Source organism: Orcinus orca, chromosome 17 (assembly GCF_937001465.1).
Source record: "Orcinus orca chromosome 17, mOrcOrc1.1, whole genome shotgun sequence".
Classification (NCBI taxonomy): Eukaryota; Metazoa; Chordata; class Mammalia; order Artiodactyla; family Delphinidae; genus Orcinus; species Orcinus orca.
This window is the reverse complement of record NC_064575.1, coordinates 48,317,715-48,333,574: the sequence shown is the minus strand read 5'-3', so window position 1 is coordinate 48,333,574 and position 15,860 is coordinate 48,317,715. Positions and strand designations below refer to the sequence as shown.

Genomic DNA, 15,860 nt, shown 5'->3' with positions numbered 1-15,860 from the left:
ATTTAAAAAATTCTGCCTGGCCAAGGCAAGAGACAATAACGGATATGACTAGAGTCGTGATAGAAAGGATGGGGGGATTAAAAAAAAAAACAGAAAATTTCAGGTGCTATCACAGGTAGGCACAACAGCATTTGGTGACTTAATAATGTGGGAAGATGAGGAAAAGGGAAGAGTTAAGGCTAACCTCCCAGATTTTGATCCTGTTTTGTACCCTATATTTCAGATACATCACATTACCTACTATCTCATAGATTGAGATGCCATTAACCAAAATAGAAAACCCAGAAAGCATATTTGGGAATGAAATTGATGAGTTGAAAACCAGAGAAGAAATCAGAAGAACGTCAAGTGTAGAGCTAGAGATCTCTTGAGAACAGAGGAGCTCTTTAGAGCCACATGGCAATGAGAGCACTGAGCTCACTTCCGTCATCACTCCTGTCCTTACAGCAACAAATAAAATGAGCAAACTGAAAACCAATGACTCTCCTTGGAGCAGAGACGTGAGAGTGCAAAGCAAACCACCACTCTAAAATATAGAGAGACAGAAAAATCCAGAGAGTCACAGCCCAGATCTGCTTATCTGGAGCAGAAGCCACTGGACCCATAAAGTCTAGGAATACCTCAACAGTAATTTTGACAAATTGCTGGAGACTGAGTATGGCCTACCTTGAGAGTGAGAAACTCCTAAGGCCACAGTCTTGGGGAAGGAGGGGGGTGATTTCCAACAATTTCAGGTAATCACAAAACAGCTATTACAAAGGTGCAAAGACAGGAGGGAACATACCAATGAAAAAACTAATGATGATAGTGGCTAATATTGACTGAGCAGGCCTGTCCTAAATGTTTATATTTCTTAACCCTACAGCAAACCTAGAGGATAATGCATTGGTTTTCTATTGCTGCTGTAGCAAATTACCACAAAATTGGTGGCTTAAACAATACAAAGTTATTATCTTACAGTTCTATAGGTCAGAAATCCAGGACTGGACTCACCAGGTAAAATCAAAGTGCTGGCAGGGCTGCATTCCTTCCGGGGGCTCTAGGGAAGGATCTTTGCCTTTTTCAGATCCTAATGGCCACCCATATTCCTTGTCTCATGGCCTCCTTCCTCCATCTTCAAAGCTGACAACATTGCATCTCTCTGGCCATTCTTCCATAGTCACATCTCCCTAACTCTCTGATCCTCTTCTGCCCCCCTCTCCCACTGTTCATTAGGCCCACCACATAATCCAGGATATGGATTTCAAGTCAGATAATGAGCAATCTTAATTCCATCCACAGCCTTAATTCTCCTTTGCCACATAACCTATCATATTCATAGGTTCCAGGGATTAGGGCATGGGCATCTTTGGGGGAGGACATTATTCTGCCTACCAGTGATAGTTATAATTAGTTTTCCCATTTTACAAAGGAAGAAACTGAGGCATAGAGAGGATAGGTAATTGGTCCAAGGTCACACAAGTGTTGGTGACAGAGCTGAAATCTGAACCCAAGAAACTGACTTCAGATCCTATTTTCTTAACTGTTAAACTACAGCAAATACAGGGTGCTAGTGATGGTTAGTTTAAGTGGTAAACCCTAAAATTTAGGCTGAATAAGTCGTGGAATGAAGTCTGAAGAGTGCTGACTTCCATGATTTGCCCTCTGCTTCCCAAAGAACTAAACTGGGGTTTGTGATCCTCCGTTCATTCCCTGGTCTTCCTATGGCCCCTGGTTTTCTGTAAGTCTTATCTCAGAAAAGCTAATGAAAAGAAAAACCCTATAAAAGAACAGCCAGATGCTTCAGATGGTAAATTTTGCGATACAGTACACACGGTATTAATGATTTAGAACATTAAGCAAATGTAACAAATGCATCTTCAGATGAGTCACCGATAACATAGATCCAAAGTATTTTGCTAATGGTAAAAGAACCTCAAAACGATGTTCTGGGAACAAAAGGGACATATGAAGGTGGAAGATTCATTCTATGAGCCACTTGACAGCATCGTGAAAGAGAAGATGTTTTCTCTTTACCATTTCAGTCAATTACAAAGCTAATTGAAAACATGGGCTAACCAGAGGATCAAGGCACAAGACCAGCAGGCCTCTCGAATTCACTGAATTCTTCGTTAAACGTTTTTTACAATCTTTCATAAATGCTTGAAGAAGAAAGGAATTTTCTGTGAATAAGGGACCATATATATACATATATAATCATATATCTTACACATATATATTCATATATAACAAAGAATTTTTTGATAAACCTTTAATATACCATATTATTCAAACTTTCTATATCCCTGTTCACCCTTATGAATTATATTCTTCAACCTCATGAATTATATTATTCAAATCTTACCATTTGGCTTTTGTCTGCTTGATCTGTCATATAAACAACAGATCTTAAAGTCTCCTATAAATTGTTTTGGTCAAGTCAGACAGAGAAAGACAAATATCATATGTTATTGCTTATATGTGGAATCTAAAAAAAGGCTACAAATGAACTTACTTACAAACAGAAAGAGAGTCATAGATGTAGCAAACAAACTATGGTTACCAAGGGGGAAGGGAGGAAGGGATAAACTGTGAGACTGGGATTGACATATACACACTATTATATATAAAAGAGATAACCAATAAGGACCGACTGTATAGCAAAGGGAACTCTACTCAATACTCTGTAATGACCTATATGGGAAAAGAATCTAAAAAAAGAGTGGATACATGTATATATATAACTAATTCACTTCGCTGTACAGCAGAAACTAACACAACATAGTAAATCAACTATACTCTAATAAAAATTAATTTTTTTAAATTGTTTTGGTCATTTTCTCATACTTCTGACCATTTCCTTTATATTCTTTGAAGATAAATATGTTTAAATGCCTGGCCCATAAAATGTCACAGCTATTCTGTCTTCCTTATAGATTGTATCTTTTATCAACTCTAGATCTGGTATAATGCTCTTTGCTTTGAATTACACTCGGTTTCTTTTTAATAATGATGTGGAACTCAAGGTCCGTAAAGGTTTCTGGTTTTCCCACCCCGGCCCACTATGTTGATGGATTTACACGGATGACTGTCTCTTGTGGGTCCCACCAGGGGCAGTGCCAGTGCTGGGCTTTTCTCTCCATTTCCCAGCTGAGCTGTGGCCAGTGTCCTACCTGTAGGTGCTTCATAAGAAGCAAAGGTAGCTAGATGGATTTAATTGAAAATCATTACGTTCAATGTGCTGTAAATGGCCTCAAATAATTAGGGGATCCAGGTCCAGGTCCCCATTTTCTTACTTGATACTCAACTTGGAAAAGTCTTCACATATAATACGATCAATGTAGACATAGCTTACTGCAGATGTATCTTGCTTTAAGCAAACCCCATATTGAAAGTCTGGATTTATCCAGATAATATGTTAAGGAATGATTAATAGTTCACTTTGTAAAGAGGTTATTTGCCTCTTGGAAGATTTAGTCCTAAGATTTTTTTATATTGCAAACTCTCCTATTACATTTTAAGTATTATTTGATTTCCACAGCAATTCTCTATATACAACCCTTCGTAACCATCCCTACTGCACATAGCAGAGTTGGTGCTAAGGATCCTTTCCACCACTGCCTGTCTCCCCAGAGATCTTGGCTCTGTTGGCCTTCAAATATCAACTGCTTTAGTCTTACTTTTACATGATGGACATGGTGGGAGGTGGAGGGGACTCATTGTAAAACGCCAAGGTTCCAAGGCAAAGCAAGGTTCCGATACAATGGACAGAGCAGTGGGCTGAAACTCAGAAGGCCTAGAGTTCTTGCCAGTTATGCGATCTGAGGCAAACTACAGCCTCCTTAATACCCAGATTTTCAGTTTACAAAAGAAAGATAATAGTGCCTGCCTGCACATGCTTCTGAGGGTTCATATAAAAATTATTTTTAAATATAAGGTGCTATGCTAATATACCCTTTTTTCCAAGCAAGTCTAATGCCACGACCCTAAGAGAACACTACATCAATCTAACTTTTTCTGTTAGCAACTGTTTCTCACAGAATTCGTTAAAAGTTCTGAAAATTCCTCCTAATCATTATCCTTTTCATTTTATCTCACTCTACTTGTTATTCTTCCCTTAGTTCAAAGTCTCCCAACACCATCTCTGCAAAATAAGATCAAACCCTCTGCACAGCACCTCGAAACAATCACCTATCTGTCTCTCCCTGACAAGGTGAATAAGATGAGAAAGCAAAGCTTGTGATATTCTTACCACTAAAGAAATACGTTCTTTGGAAGAGCCAGCTCAAATTTCCTCTCTGTATTCCAAATCTGCCTATACCTGTGCTTTAAGCAACCAGTCCTCTCTGCTACACTCCTGCCATTTGCTCATCTTTGTGCCTTTCAACCACTCCTGTCTGTGTTGCTCTGTTTTGGTTTCTCTTGGTGGTTTATAATAACCCCTCATTGTCTGAGTATCTAACTTTGTTCCTTCACTAGAACTTACATAATATTTAGAGTTCTAAAGATCTCACCTGAAATATAAGGGTCATTAGTTAAGTCTAATGTGGTTTTTTTCCTTCTTTTTAAGTGTTTTATTGAACTGATCTGTCTTTTTAGACTGTGGACCTGTCGTAAAGTTTGGCCAGTCTTGGCTATATATGACGTCACAGTACAGCTACAGTCAAGGCTGTACACCAGGGATCTCCCCTGGATGTTCCAAAGTTGTCTCACTGTCTTTCTGCCAGAACCTCTTCCTCATCTGGTGTTCATTACCCTCATTAGTGGCATCTCCATCCACCCAGGTAAGCAATTCCAAAACCTCAGAATTATTTTCAACCTTATTTCCCATATGCAGCTAGTCATTAAATCCTGCCTTCCCTATATTCTGAATATCTCTCCAACTTACACTAGTTTACACCCTTATCCTATTTCATTTGGACTATAGCAACATCATCCTCACTTTCTTCTGGCCTCCTTGGCTTTTCCCTCTCTAGTTCCTCTGAAATACTATTGCTGGAGCTATTTTCTAAAGGAAATCCAATCATAGCACTCCTCGGCTTAAAAATTCAGCTTAAAAACTCTTAAAGATTATCTAGGCTGTGATAAAGCCTGAAAAACATGACATTCAAGGACCTTCCTTCTCTGGCCCCAACCTCACAAGACCTCTTTACTACAGACGCACCCAACCCGTCTCCCCCCTGGGAGTGCCACGCTCAGACTGCCTCCATTTCTTTGCCCATGTAGTTCTCTGTGCTTAGAACAAACACCCTTCTCCCTCCTCTTGGCTTTCAGCCTTCGAAATCCAGTTCAAAATTCACCTGCTCTGCGAAGTCTTCCTAAATTCTGACCATACCTCTCTCCTGGGAGAATAAGTGGCCACTACTTCCACATCACCCTGTGCTGCAAATATTTGTGGATGGGTCACTTTCCTACGTAAACTCGGTATCTCATTCATCTTTACCTGGCACACAGTATGCACTCATTAAATGTTTACTGAAATTAATATGCGCTGAGTAAAAGAATAACTAAAGAAAAATTCCATAGGTCTAGAAGCACACCAGTCCTCCTTCTTAGCTGCATTAAAGAAACAGGGCCCAGGGATAAAGAAAAGGACTAATAATCTGACGTAGCAAACACATGAATGGGTTGTTTGTTTTTAAAACCTAAGTGGCTTAGGGAGGGCAGGGGGAGAAGAAAGTATATTTTAAAGCTCTAGCTCCAGGGCAAGTAATAAAAATTGTTGCTTTAATGTTTTTTTTCATAATATTGTGAGCAATGGGAAGGTCTATTCCATCACACCGGCCTTCAGGGCAGAAAGTTTCAGCCTCCTGAGCTAAGTCAAACTGGCACTGGCTCTCTGTTTTTCGAGCAGCCACAATTGGTCTCTGCCTTCTATGAGACTAAACTTGACTGACAAGAAACAAAATAATTTCCCAGTTACTTTATGGGCCTCTCTTTTCCGCTTTTGCACTTGTCAATTAATTATAAGCGTGCTGGAAATTCGTCTCACATTTCTGCCCCTACATTACACTGAGGTAGGCATTGTACTCTGTCTGCGTTAGGAGTTGTCATTAGGTTGGGAGGCAGCAACTAGCCCAAGAAACAACACTGTTTAGTACTCAGAGTTTGAAGCCCTTAGATGCCACTCACCCACATAGCTTTTGATGTCATCCTTTTTATACTCCCTGGATTGTTAAATCTGAACACGTTTAAAATTAGGATGCATGTGCATCTAGGTCAAAATATCAGAGTCTAGAGTACCAATGGAACTCAATAATTTTCAAAATGATAAAACAAACAATTCTCTATAGTTCAGTCTTAATCATTCCACCCCTGAGCTCCCATTCTAAATTTACTTACCCACAATGCCCAAGAATTTAATATACTACCTGGAACACACACAGAGAGCACATTTGACAACATTACAAGGCTTTCCTAGCAGGGATTGTCTATATTTCTGGCAGAAATCCTGCCTCCATCTACCTGTGTTTTGAATGCCTGACTTTCCCATTTCCCAAGCACTGTTTCCATTTAGGAAGGTTGAATAGGGATTACAACTGTACCCAGCACTTGGGTTTATAGCGAGGAATAAATGGGGCAATACAAGTAAAAAGGTTAAATATAACAGTGCTTGGTGAGTGGTCAGTGCCCCATAATATGACCTCTGTTACATTCCATGCCGGAACCACATGTGACCCCATAATTGGATCTTTGAGAAAAGAATCAGAGAAAGTTGGTCTTTTTCACCAAGCACCATGTTTGACTTCACTTCTCCCAATAGACTTGAAAGAACTGAAGTAGGTAACATTAATTTTACTTTACTTAACGTGTTTGGGACTTTGTGTTTGTGAAATGTAGCATGCAAGAAATACTCCAATACGTACGTAAAATGACTTTTTAAGTGCCTTTTAAAAATCTCTAAGGTCCTTCCGTTTCCAAAATGTTGTGACCTATGATAACTAATCTCAAATGCAGGCAAATTAATAGTGATATAACTCCCTAGATATACTGAAAATATATGGCATTGTCAGGCTGGTTGTATTGGAAACAAGTTAGACCCAGGACCAGGAACCTGGGGCAATGCACAAAACAATCTTGCCCTTCTTTCTCCCCTCCAGCCCAGAGTCTATAATTCTCATCTCAAGCTCCCAGGTCCTTTTGTAGCAGATGTGGAGAGGATGAGGAATGAGTTGGAATTTGCAGAGAAAACAGTGGAGCCAAAATTCTACAGAATCCCAAGAGGAGCAGCTGAAGTGAGCAGGCTTCATGAAATCACCTGCAATTTCACCTTTTAACCGATAAAAGAGAATCCTAGAAGTCTGACTCAAGAAGGGGCCCTACCTAACCTCCTGCATCTTGGAGATTAAGAAACTGAGACCTAAAGAGATCAAGTAACACATCTAAAGTCATCCAGCTTTTCTGAAACCTGGGTCTGGAAACCTAGAAGTGATGCAGTGACCAATCGAATTAAAGCAGGCTCAACCTATGTCACTTCCAAAGTGTCTGCACACCGATAAATGTCTCTCTTTTCCTCTCTGAACTATATTCAGCCTTCTACGGTCACCCACAAACCAGCCAGCACTTGTCTCAGGAAGACAGACAAGATCCTCCACAATCCTGAATTCAAAGAGACATCTGGTTTTACAAACAAGTTACTAAAAGCAGAGTCATGTGGTACTACCTTCAGATTCATCCTTATCTTTCAGAAATACATTAAATAATATTATAGTGACAATGATTCTCCAAAGTAGAAAACAAAATTCAAGAAAAAAAAAAAAAGCCTAGGCATACTTTGCTTTAAGTAATGCATATAGGAGAATCTACTTAGAGTGGAAATATGAGGGGGTGCTTCTGGTGATTATTTTCTTTTGAAACAGCATAGAATAGAACTTTTAAGTAGCCACAGTCAGAATGACTCCATTTACAAGAGTGCCACATTCACACAGCTTTTGGGAAACTACCAGAAGATAAGAGTTGTAAGCCCGTGTCTCCACTGCCTCCTTGTCGTGTGTATTTATATCCATTCATGTATTCCTTCATTCAGCTCTACTTCATGTGTACTCATTCATTAATTCACCAGTTCTCCCTCATAGGAGCTCACTCATTCATTCAATTGCTCACTTGAGTACTACCGAGTACCTGAGAAGTCCGACTGGGGCTTTGCCCTCTTGTAACTTAAGAGCCTACGTGGAGCCTAGACGTACACACCAAAAATGAAAGTACAAGATAAAAGGCGAAAAGAACCACAAAGGAGACCCGATAAAGCAACCTGGAGGCTCAGGGGAACTAGGTACTGGTTCCAGATGCAGGCGAGGGAAGCTCCTGGCCGGCTTGGGGCGGGGCACCTCCCCTCCCCGAGACAAGAGAGAAAAGGAGACATCACGCCTGGCTCACTGCTCTCCGTGCACAGCATCTCCCTCTATCACAGCGACCGCACGCGGCTCCCCCCCCTCCCATTGCTTGGCCCTTGTCGCGGAAGCCGCACGCCCTGCCCGTCTCCCGGTGGCCTCCCTACCCTGTCCGTCAGTCGCTCCCACGAATGGGTGACTTGGGAAGTCCACACCGGTGCCAGCAACGCCTAGGCCCGCCCGCCGGGAGGAGCCGGGCCCAGCAGCCCGTGGGCAAGGCCCGGCCCGCGGCGCACGAACCTGGTCGACCGTTCGGCCTGCGGCGGCGGCGGGCGGAGGCGGCGCCCAGGGTCACGCTGCCGGGTATCTGCGGTTCTGCCCGCTGCGCACTGAGCGGGAAGGCGGGGCGCAGCGGCCCGGGACGCTGGGCGCGGGCGGGAGGGCCCGGCGGGGCGCCGCCCCCACCACGCCCGCAGGCCTCGCTGCGCCTCGGGAGACCTGAGGGCGGCGGGCCGACCAGCTGGTGCCTCACCTTCTGGCTCTGGCTCCCGTTAGAAAATCAGTGCCCCACCCTGGGTCCTGGGCCCCGCGGCCTTGCTTCTTTATTTAGGGGCCAAAGCGCCCGAGCGTCGCCCTCAGGCCCTCGCGGGTCTCTGGCCGGCGGAGGTTTCAAGAGCTGTAACCTCCGGTGGGCCGAAGGGCTTGGCCGAGGTGTCCTGTGCTTTCATGAGTGGCCGTGCAGGTAGGGAAGGAAGGGGTTGTGGAGCTGAGAGGAAAGCGTGAAAGGTGTTTTTCTGTCTCTGCGCCTGCATAAGGGCGTCTGGAAACCCCATGCTTTGTAAGCGTGGATAGGACACGCGGTTATTAAACCGTTATTGTCCCATCCTGCCGGGCAGGATTGTTAAGAGAGGTGGTGATGATGGAAGGTGGACAAGAGGACCCGAACTGGGAGATCAGAAAGAGTCCTGTCTCTTTGGTTTATGCGTTAATTATATGAGGGTGCCCAAGAAGAAAGGAGACTCACCTGATTACCCGGCGTAGCTTATCTCAACGAGTCACTCGCATCGCTGGTCACAAAGCGTGTGCTCACGTAGTTTCAATGTTTTCTGTTTTGATAAATTTGAATTCCTTTGTTTAACCACACTTTTCTCAAATACAAACAGTTATCTTTGTGAAACACGGAGCAATTCAGGTCTCCTCTTTAACCAGGAAAAAAAAAAAAAAAACCTTTTAATTAAAAGAAAAAACACGTGCTCACTGGGAACTTAAAAAAGTACAAAATTTGCAATGTCCATTTACCTGCATACACTTGACCCCCACTTAACAATCTCTCTAAACTTTAGTAACCCCGTTGCCCACCGAATAAAGGGTGAACTCAGACATTCAAAGTAGTTACTCACAATGTGACCCTGGCCCACCTTTCCAGGATCATCTCTATGGTGCTATAACCAGCTCCATTGAATTACTTTTTTCTCAAACTACCTGAGGTTAAAGGACAAGTTTTATTATTTCCGATAAGTTACGGACTGTCATTCTTGTAATATAAATTAAAAACTTGCTAGAAAAGTGAAAAAAGACATAAAAAACTACGAGCCCCAATTTTCATTACAGGTATATAACAGGCATACAAAAATAAAATCACTGTCAATTTATTTTTGTGTTCTTTTAATTTCTAAGTGTTTACTCTCAATTTCTATATTTATCTCATCCCAGGCCAGTAAAAACAGTTCATAGATTCACACTGATGACCATACTTGAAAGTGCCTTTTCACTTTGGGGCCTTTTATTCCTTCAGTGCCAATCAAAGTTCTTCTCACTCAAGGTTCAATTCGTAACGTTATAATAACAATAATGGCTTCACATTTATTGGGTACTTTATGCCAAGACTTTACATGCATTAACTGTGAATTCTTATCAACTCTATGAGTTAGGTATTATTATTATTCCCACTTTACAGATCAAGAAACTGAGGATTAGGGAAGTCAAATCACAAAGCTAGTGAGGTGCAGAGTTAGCACTCTGACCTGAGCAGGCCTATACCGTCAACCTTGAGGTGAGCCCTCCTCCATAAAGCCTCCGCATTTGCTTTGGAGTTGAAATGAATCACCCCTTGGTCCCTCTACTACATTTTCCCCCCACTGGTTTGTGTTTATTGTTTTTTGGGGGGTTTTTGGCCACACCACGCGGCTTGTGGGATCTTAGTTCCCCGACCAGGGATTGAACCTGGCTCCCGCAGTGAAAGCCTAACCACTGGACCGCCAGGGAATTCCCCTCCACCCCCGCACCCTTGTCTTTTATTGATGTCTGGCGTTAAGCTTTAAGATCCTGAGTCACTGTCATTTGTGTATCTCCACACCTTTCAGTGCTGCTTTCTCCAACTGGAATTTCCTTTATGCTTTATAAACGGTCTGGCAGAGTAGGTATTATTTGATCACCATTTAACCCATGAGGAAACTGAGGCACAGAGAAGTCACTAATAAGATGCTAGTAAGTCGCGGAGTCAGCCTTCCAAGCCAGGCAACCAGTCTCCAGAGTTGATTTCTGAACCACCACGCTATGCTGATTTTCCACTGCACCATGAGGTCTTCCTGATCAAAACACTTCACTGACTTTCCATGACTCTTAGGATAAAGACGAAACTCTTTGGTGGGACCTACAAAACTCTGTGTGGCCTCCACTCTGCTGCTGCCTCTCCCAGCAAGCTTCCTGGTTCCTGTCTGCCATGCTTGTCCTATTTCCCTTGCCCCTAGGGGTCATGTTCCCTCCAACCATAGCACATGTTGTTCCCTGAACCTGGAATGTCCCCTCATCTGGTTCCTACCTAAACCTAAACTTATCCTTCATCCAATTTTAGCTCAGGAAATCCTTCCTAGACTAGGTCAAATATCCTATTAAAGAGTTTTAAAGCGTTTTTAGGTCTTAACATAATTATCATTTTAAATGTAGTTTATGTGGATATTTGACTACGGTCAGTCTCACACATTCAACACTGTCAGCTCCATGATGGCAAGGATTATCTTATTTTCCCACCTTTATATCCTCAGCGACAAGAACAATATCTGACATATAGTAGGCAGTGGGTAAACATTCACTGAATGAATGAAGTAAATGGTGTTCCAAGTGTTATGAAAATATAGGAGGCGCACAGCGTTGTTCCAGTAAATGTTTATTGATCAGTTAAAAAAAAAAATCCTGGTTTGTACCATTTGTCAATTTCCCTGATGCGAATACTCCCATGATGGCCAGTTTCGAGATGCCAACACTACGTCCCACAATGCTGAAACCGGGACGTGATGCGAACAATCGGCTGTGAGAGCCTGTTCCAGTTGGCTCCAGTGCACCCCTGGAAGGGCACCAAAGTTAGTGGGACAGAGAGTGGCTCACAAAGCCCAGGCAAGCTGCCCAGAGATCTAAACTAAGACCTCAAGTATGAATAGAAGACAGGTTTGGGAGGTGGATGTGTATGTGGGACAAATCATTGGCAAAGTGGGTGGGACTGGAGAAGAAAAAGGAGAACAGTGTAAATTTATAACCATTGCGAGTTTTTTCAAGTATTTTTTTTAAAATGGACTGTGGTGAGTAGCCAATCACTGTGAAATTTAAATGCCTTTGGGTACATTTAGAAGAGTGATATAACAGTTTTATTTTGAAATGCCAATATTCGCAATGCTGGAGATTGTATTCTTTGTAACTACTATACTTACAATGAAAACTATAGAAGTAATTTTTTTTAACGTGCCGAGGAATATAGTAGCAAAAACATTTGAAGACCATGGGTTTACATGACCTAGAAGTTAAAGTCTGGCTCTGCCGTTTGTTAGCTGTTAGCCACGGACAAGTTGTTTAACTTCTCTAAGTGTTAATTATTTTATCTATAAAATGGGAAATAATAAACCTGCTTTGTGAATTAGATTGAATAAATTTTATAAAAATTCCTAGCAAGCCTGGCACTCCAGCCTGGTACTCAATAAATGGTACACAATGGTACTCAATGTTAACAATAGCTAATATTTCTTAATCACTTACTATATGCTAAGCACTGAGCTAATGCAATTTAATTTTCATAGGACACTCTGAGGTAGGTTTCTATGAATCATAGGTGAAGAAACTGAGGCACAAAACAGTGTCATTTTGTTTTTTAAGTACTTTACAAAACAGTTGCTTAATGGTAGAGTCATCATTCAAAATCAAGCAGTTTGACTCCAGAGCCTTCCCTGGAAACCACTAGACCTTACTTTTCTTCCCTAGAGGCTCCTCTTGCCCATCTAGGAAGCTGGGTTACTATCAGGATTTAAGAATAATTCTTATTTATAAGTGGAACTTTTCAGTGTGCTAGGGGTCTCTTACTATTTTTTCTCATTACTGACTTTCCAACCCTTTGTACATTACTTCACACAGAGAAAATGATATCTGCAGGAAACAATGGATTGAAGGATTGAGGTATCTCACTGTAGGAGTGACCAGCCCAGTAATCTCATTCTCTTCAATCCTGGCTTGACCACCCTTGAAGGTTGAGTAGAACCCACGCCTCCCTACACATGTAATTCATTCCCAGCATGCAGTGTGCCAAGGCACACAGATTGGGCAGCTCTAGTATAGGTACTACTGAAGAGAGTTCTACACCTTCTTTTCCCCTTGACATGGGCTTGCAGGAATAACTGTTGGGTCCTTATTTTGGTGGGTCCTGATCAACTTGGCATGACGGAAAAATGTTTTTTTGTCAAAGTTGGCACTATCAGAATATTGCAATTAGGGAAGATATTATAATCAAATGCTATCTGTCAGCTAGAAAAAGTCAATGTTGTTTTGATTCTTCAAAGAATGCAATAAGAAGCATTGCTTATTCTCTTTCATCACTCACTCCTAACTACTCTCCCAGGTATATGAAAAAAGAAGTCTACCTAAATATGAATGGCTGAAACTTATACCAAGACATTTATCTTGTCTACTGAGAATCCAATGGCAAAAAAAAAAAAAAATGCATGTCATAGTAATTAAAAGCAGTACAGGATCAATGGATTTTGATCATATTTCTCTGTTTCTATGCAATCATTTTTAAATAAGACTACATTAAATAGTATAAAGAGTCTGCTGGTAATTATGAATGCTAAATACCTGTATAACTCAATGACTTTTCAAAGTGAACACACCTGTATAATCAACACAAAGATCAAGAAACAATATTACCAGTAGCACCAAAACCCCCTTCTTGCCCTTTCCAGTTACCACCCACACCCACAAGGATACCCCCTGACTTCTAACACCATAGATTAGATTATTTTTGAATTTTATGTAAATGGAATCATACAGTTTATATTATTTTCTGACTCCTTTTATTTAAAAATGTTTGATAGCATAGAGACAGACTTATAGACAAATGGCTTAGAACAGAGAGCCCAGAAATAAATCATCATGTATATGGCCAGATGTTCTTTGACAAGGGTGCTAAGACCACACAATGAGGAAAGGACAGTCTCTTCAACAAATGGTGCTGGGAACCTGGACATCCACATGCAAACAAATGAAATTTGACTATTACCTTATACCATATACGAAAATTAACTCAAGATGGATTGAAGACCTAAATGCAAGACATAAAGCTATAAAAATCCTAGAAGAAAACACAGGTAAAAAAACTTCATGACACTGGGTTTGGCAATGATTACTTGGATATGACACCAAAAGCACAGGCAATAGTAGCAAAAATAGATTAATTGGACTTCATCAAAATTTAAAACTTCTGTGCATTGAAGGACACAATCAACAGAGTGAAAATTTATCCCTGAAGGACAGGAGAAAATATTTGCAAATCATATATCTGATAAGGGGCTCACACCCAAAATGTATAAAAATTCCTATAACTCAAAAACAACAACAACAAAAACAAATAGCTGGATTTAAAATGGGCAAAGAACTTGAACAAACATTTCTCCAAAGATAACGTACAAATGGCCAATAAGCATATGAAAAGATGCTCAACATAACCCCAATGAGATTCCACCTCATACCCATTAGGATGGCTACTGTTTAAAAAAACAAAAAACTGAAAATAGCAAGTGTTGGCAAGGATATGAAGAAATTGGAACTGTTGTGCCATGTTGGTTGGAATGTAAAATGGTGCAGCCACTATAGAAAATGGTTTGATGGTGCCTCAAAATGGTAAAAATAGAATTACCATAGGATCCAGATATCCCACTTCTGGTTATATATCCAAAAGAATTGAAAGCAGAGTCTCAGAGAGATATTTGCTCACCCATGTTCATAGCAGCATTATTCACAAGAGCCAAGAAGTGAAGCAACCCAAAAGTCCATCAAGATGAATAAATAAACAAAATTCAGTATATACATCCAATGGATATTATTCAGCCTTAAAAAGGAAAGAAATCCTGTCACATGCACAACATGGACGAACCTTGAGGACATTATGCTAAGTGAAATAAGCCACTCACAAGAAGACAAATATACGTAAGATTCCACTTATATAAGGTATCTAAAGTAGTCAAATCCACAGAAACAGAAAGTAGAATGATGGTTGCCTGGGGCTAGCAGAAAGAGGAAATAGGGAGTTGTTGTTTAATGGGTACAGTTTTTCAGTTTTGCAGGATGAAAAAGATCTGGAGACGTATTGTGCAACATTGCAAGTACACCTAATGCTACTGAACTGTACACTTAAAATGTACACTTAATATATTTTGTTACATGTTTTTTTACCATAATTAAAATTTTTTTTAATGTATGTTTGGGAGATTCATTCATATTATTGTACATAGCTATGATTCACTCAGTCTCATTGCTATTCCATTATATACATATACCACAATATATTTACTTATTCTACTGTTGATGGGCATTTGGGAAGTATCTAGTTGGGGCTATTGCAATTAGTGTTACACATAGTATTTTAAAACAAGGAAAATAAAAACCTACCAGATTTTTAGGGCTTAGAAGGCATTCAGAGAACACTCATAATGTATTTTGAATACGTTAATGTATCCTCACTCTAAGTTTGTATATCCAACTGCTAACTACTCCACTTGAATATCCAACAGATGTCTTGAACTTATCGTGTCTGTATCTGCTTTACCTGCCACCTTCTTCACATCTGTTAGCAACTCCATCCTTCTAGTTGCCCAGGTCAAAAACTTTGGTAACATCTTGACTCCTTTCTTTCTCTCACACCCACATTCAAGTCATCAGTAAATAATGATGGCTCTACTTTCAAACTAAATCCAGAATCTGACCACTTTCTATTATCTCTGTTGTTATCATTCTGGTCTACACCACTGTCACCTCTTGCTTAGATTAACCTCTTGGATAGTCTGTCTTTGGCACCTGCCACTCCCATCCTTCCCCCAACCACCCAATCTATTCTCATCGCAACAGCTAGAGGGACTCTGAGGCATATTATATTTTCCAAAGATAGAAATAATAATACCTCCCATACCACATACTCTTTTGCAGTGTGAGCTTTGCCGTTCCCCCACAAGAAGTGGGGTCTACAACACCTCTTACGAATCTGGGCTGACCTCAAAGACTTGCTTGAACAATGGC

At 40.9% G+C, this 15,860-nt stretch overlaps 1 protein-coding gene across 2 annotated transcripts in view; it reads right to left on the bottom strand.

Annotated features, from left to right (window-relative positions):
- CPQ (carboxypeptidase Q) overlaps positions 1–8,697 on the bottom strand; it is a 453,369-nt gene extending 444,672 nt beyond the window's left edge. The window contains exon 1 of one of the 2 annotated variants that reach the window (XM_049700258.1): positions 8,477–8,697. The gene's annotated coding sequence lies outside the window, so the exon portion shown is untranslated. The remainder of the gene's footprint in view (positions 1–8,476) is intronic. The other variant, XM_004275363.3, reaches the window with a different exon arrangement.
- Between the last annotated feature and the right edge of the window lie 7,163 nt (positions 8,698–15,860).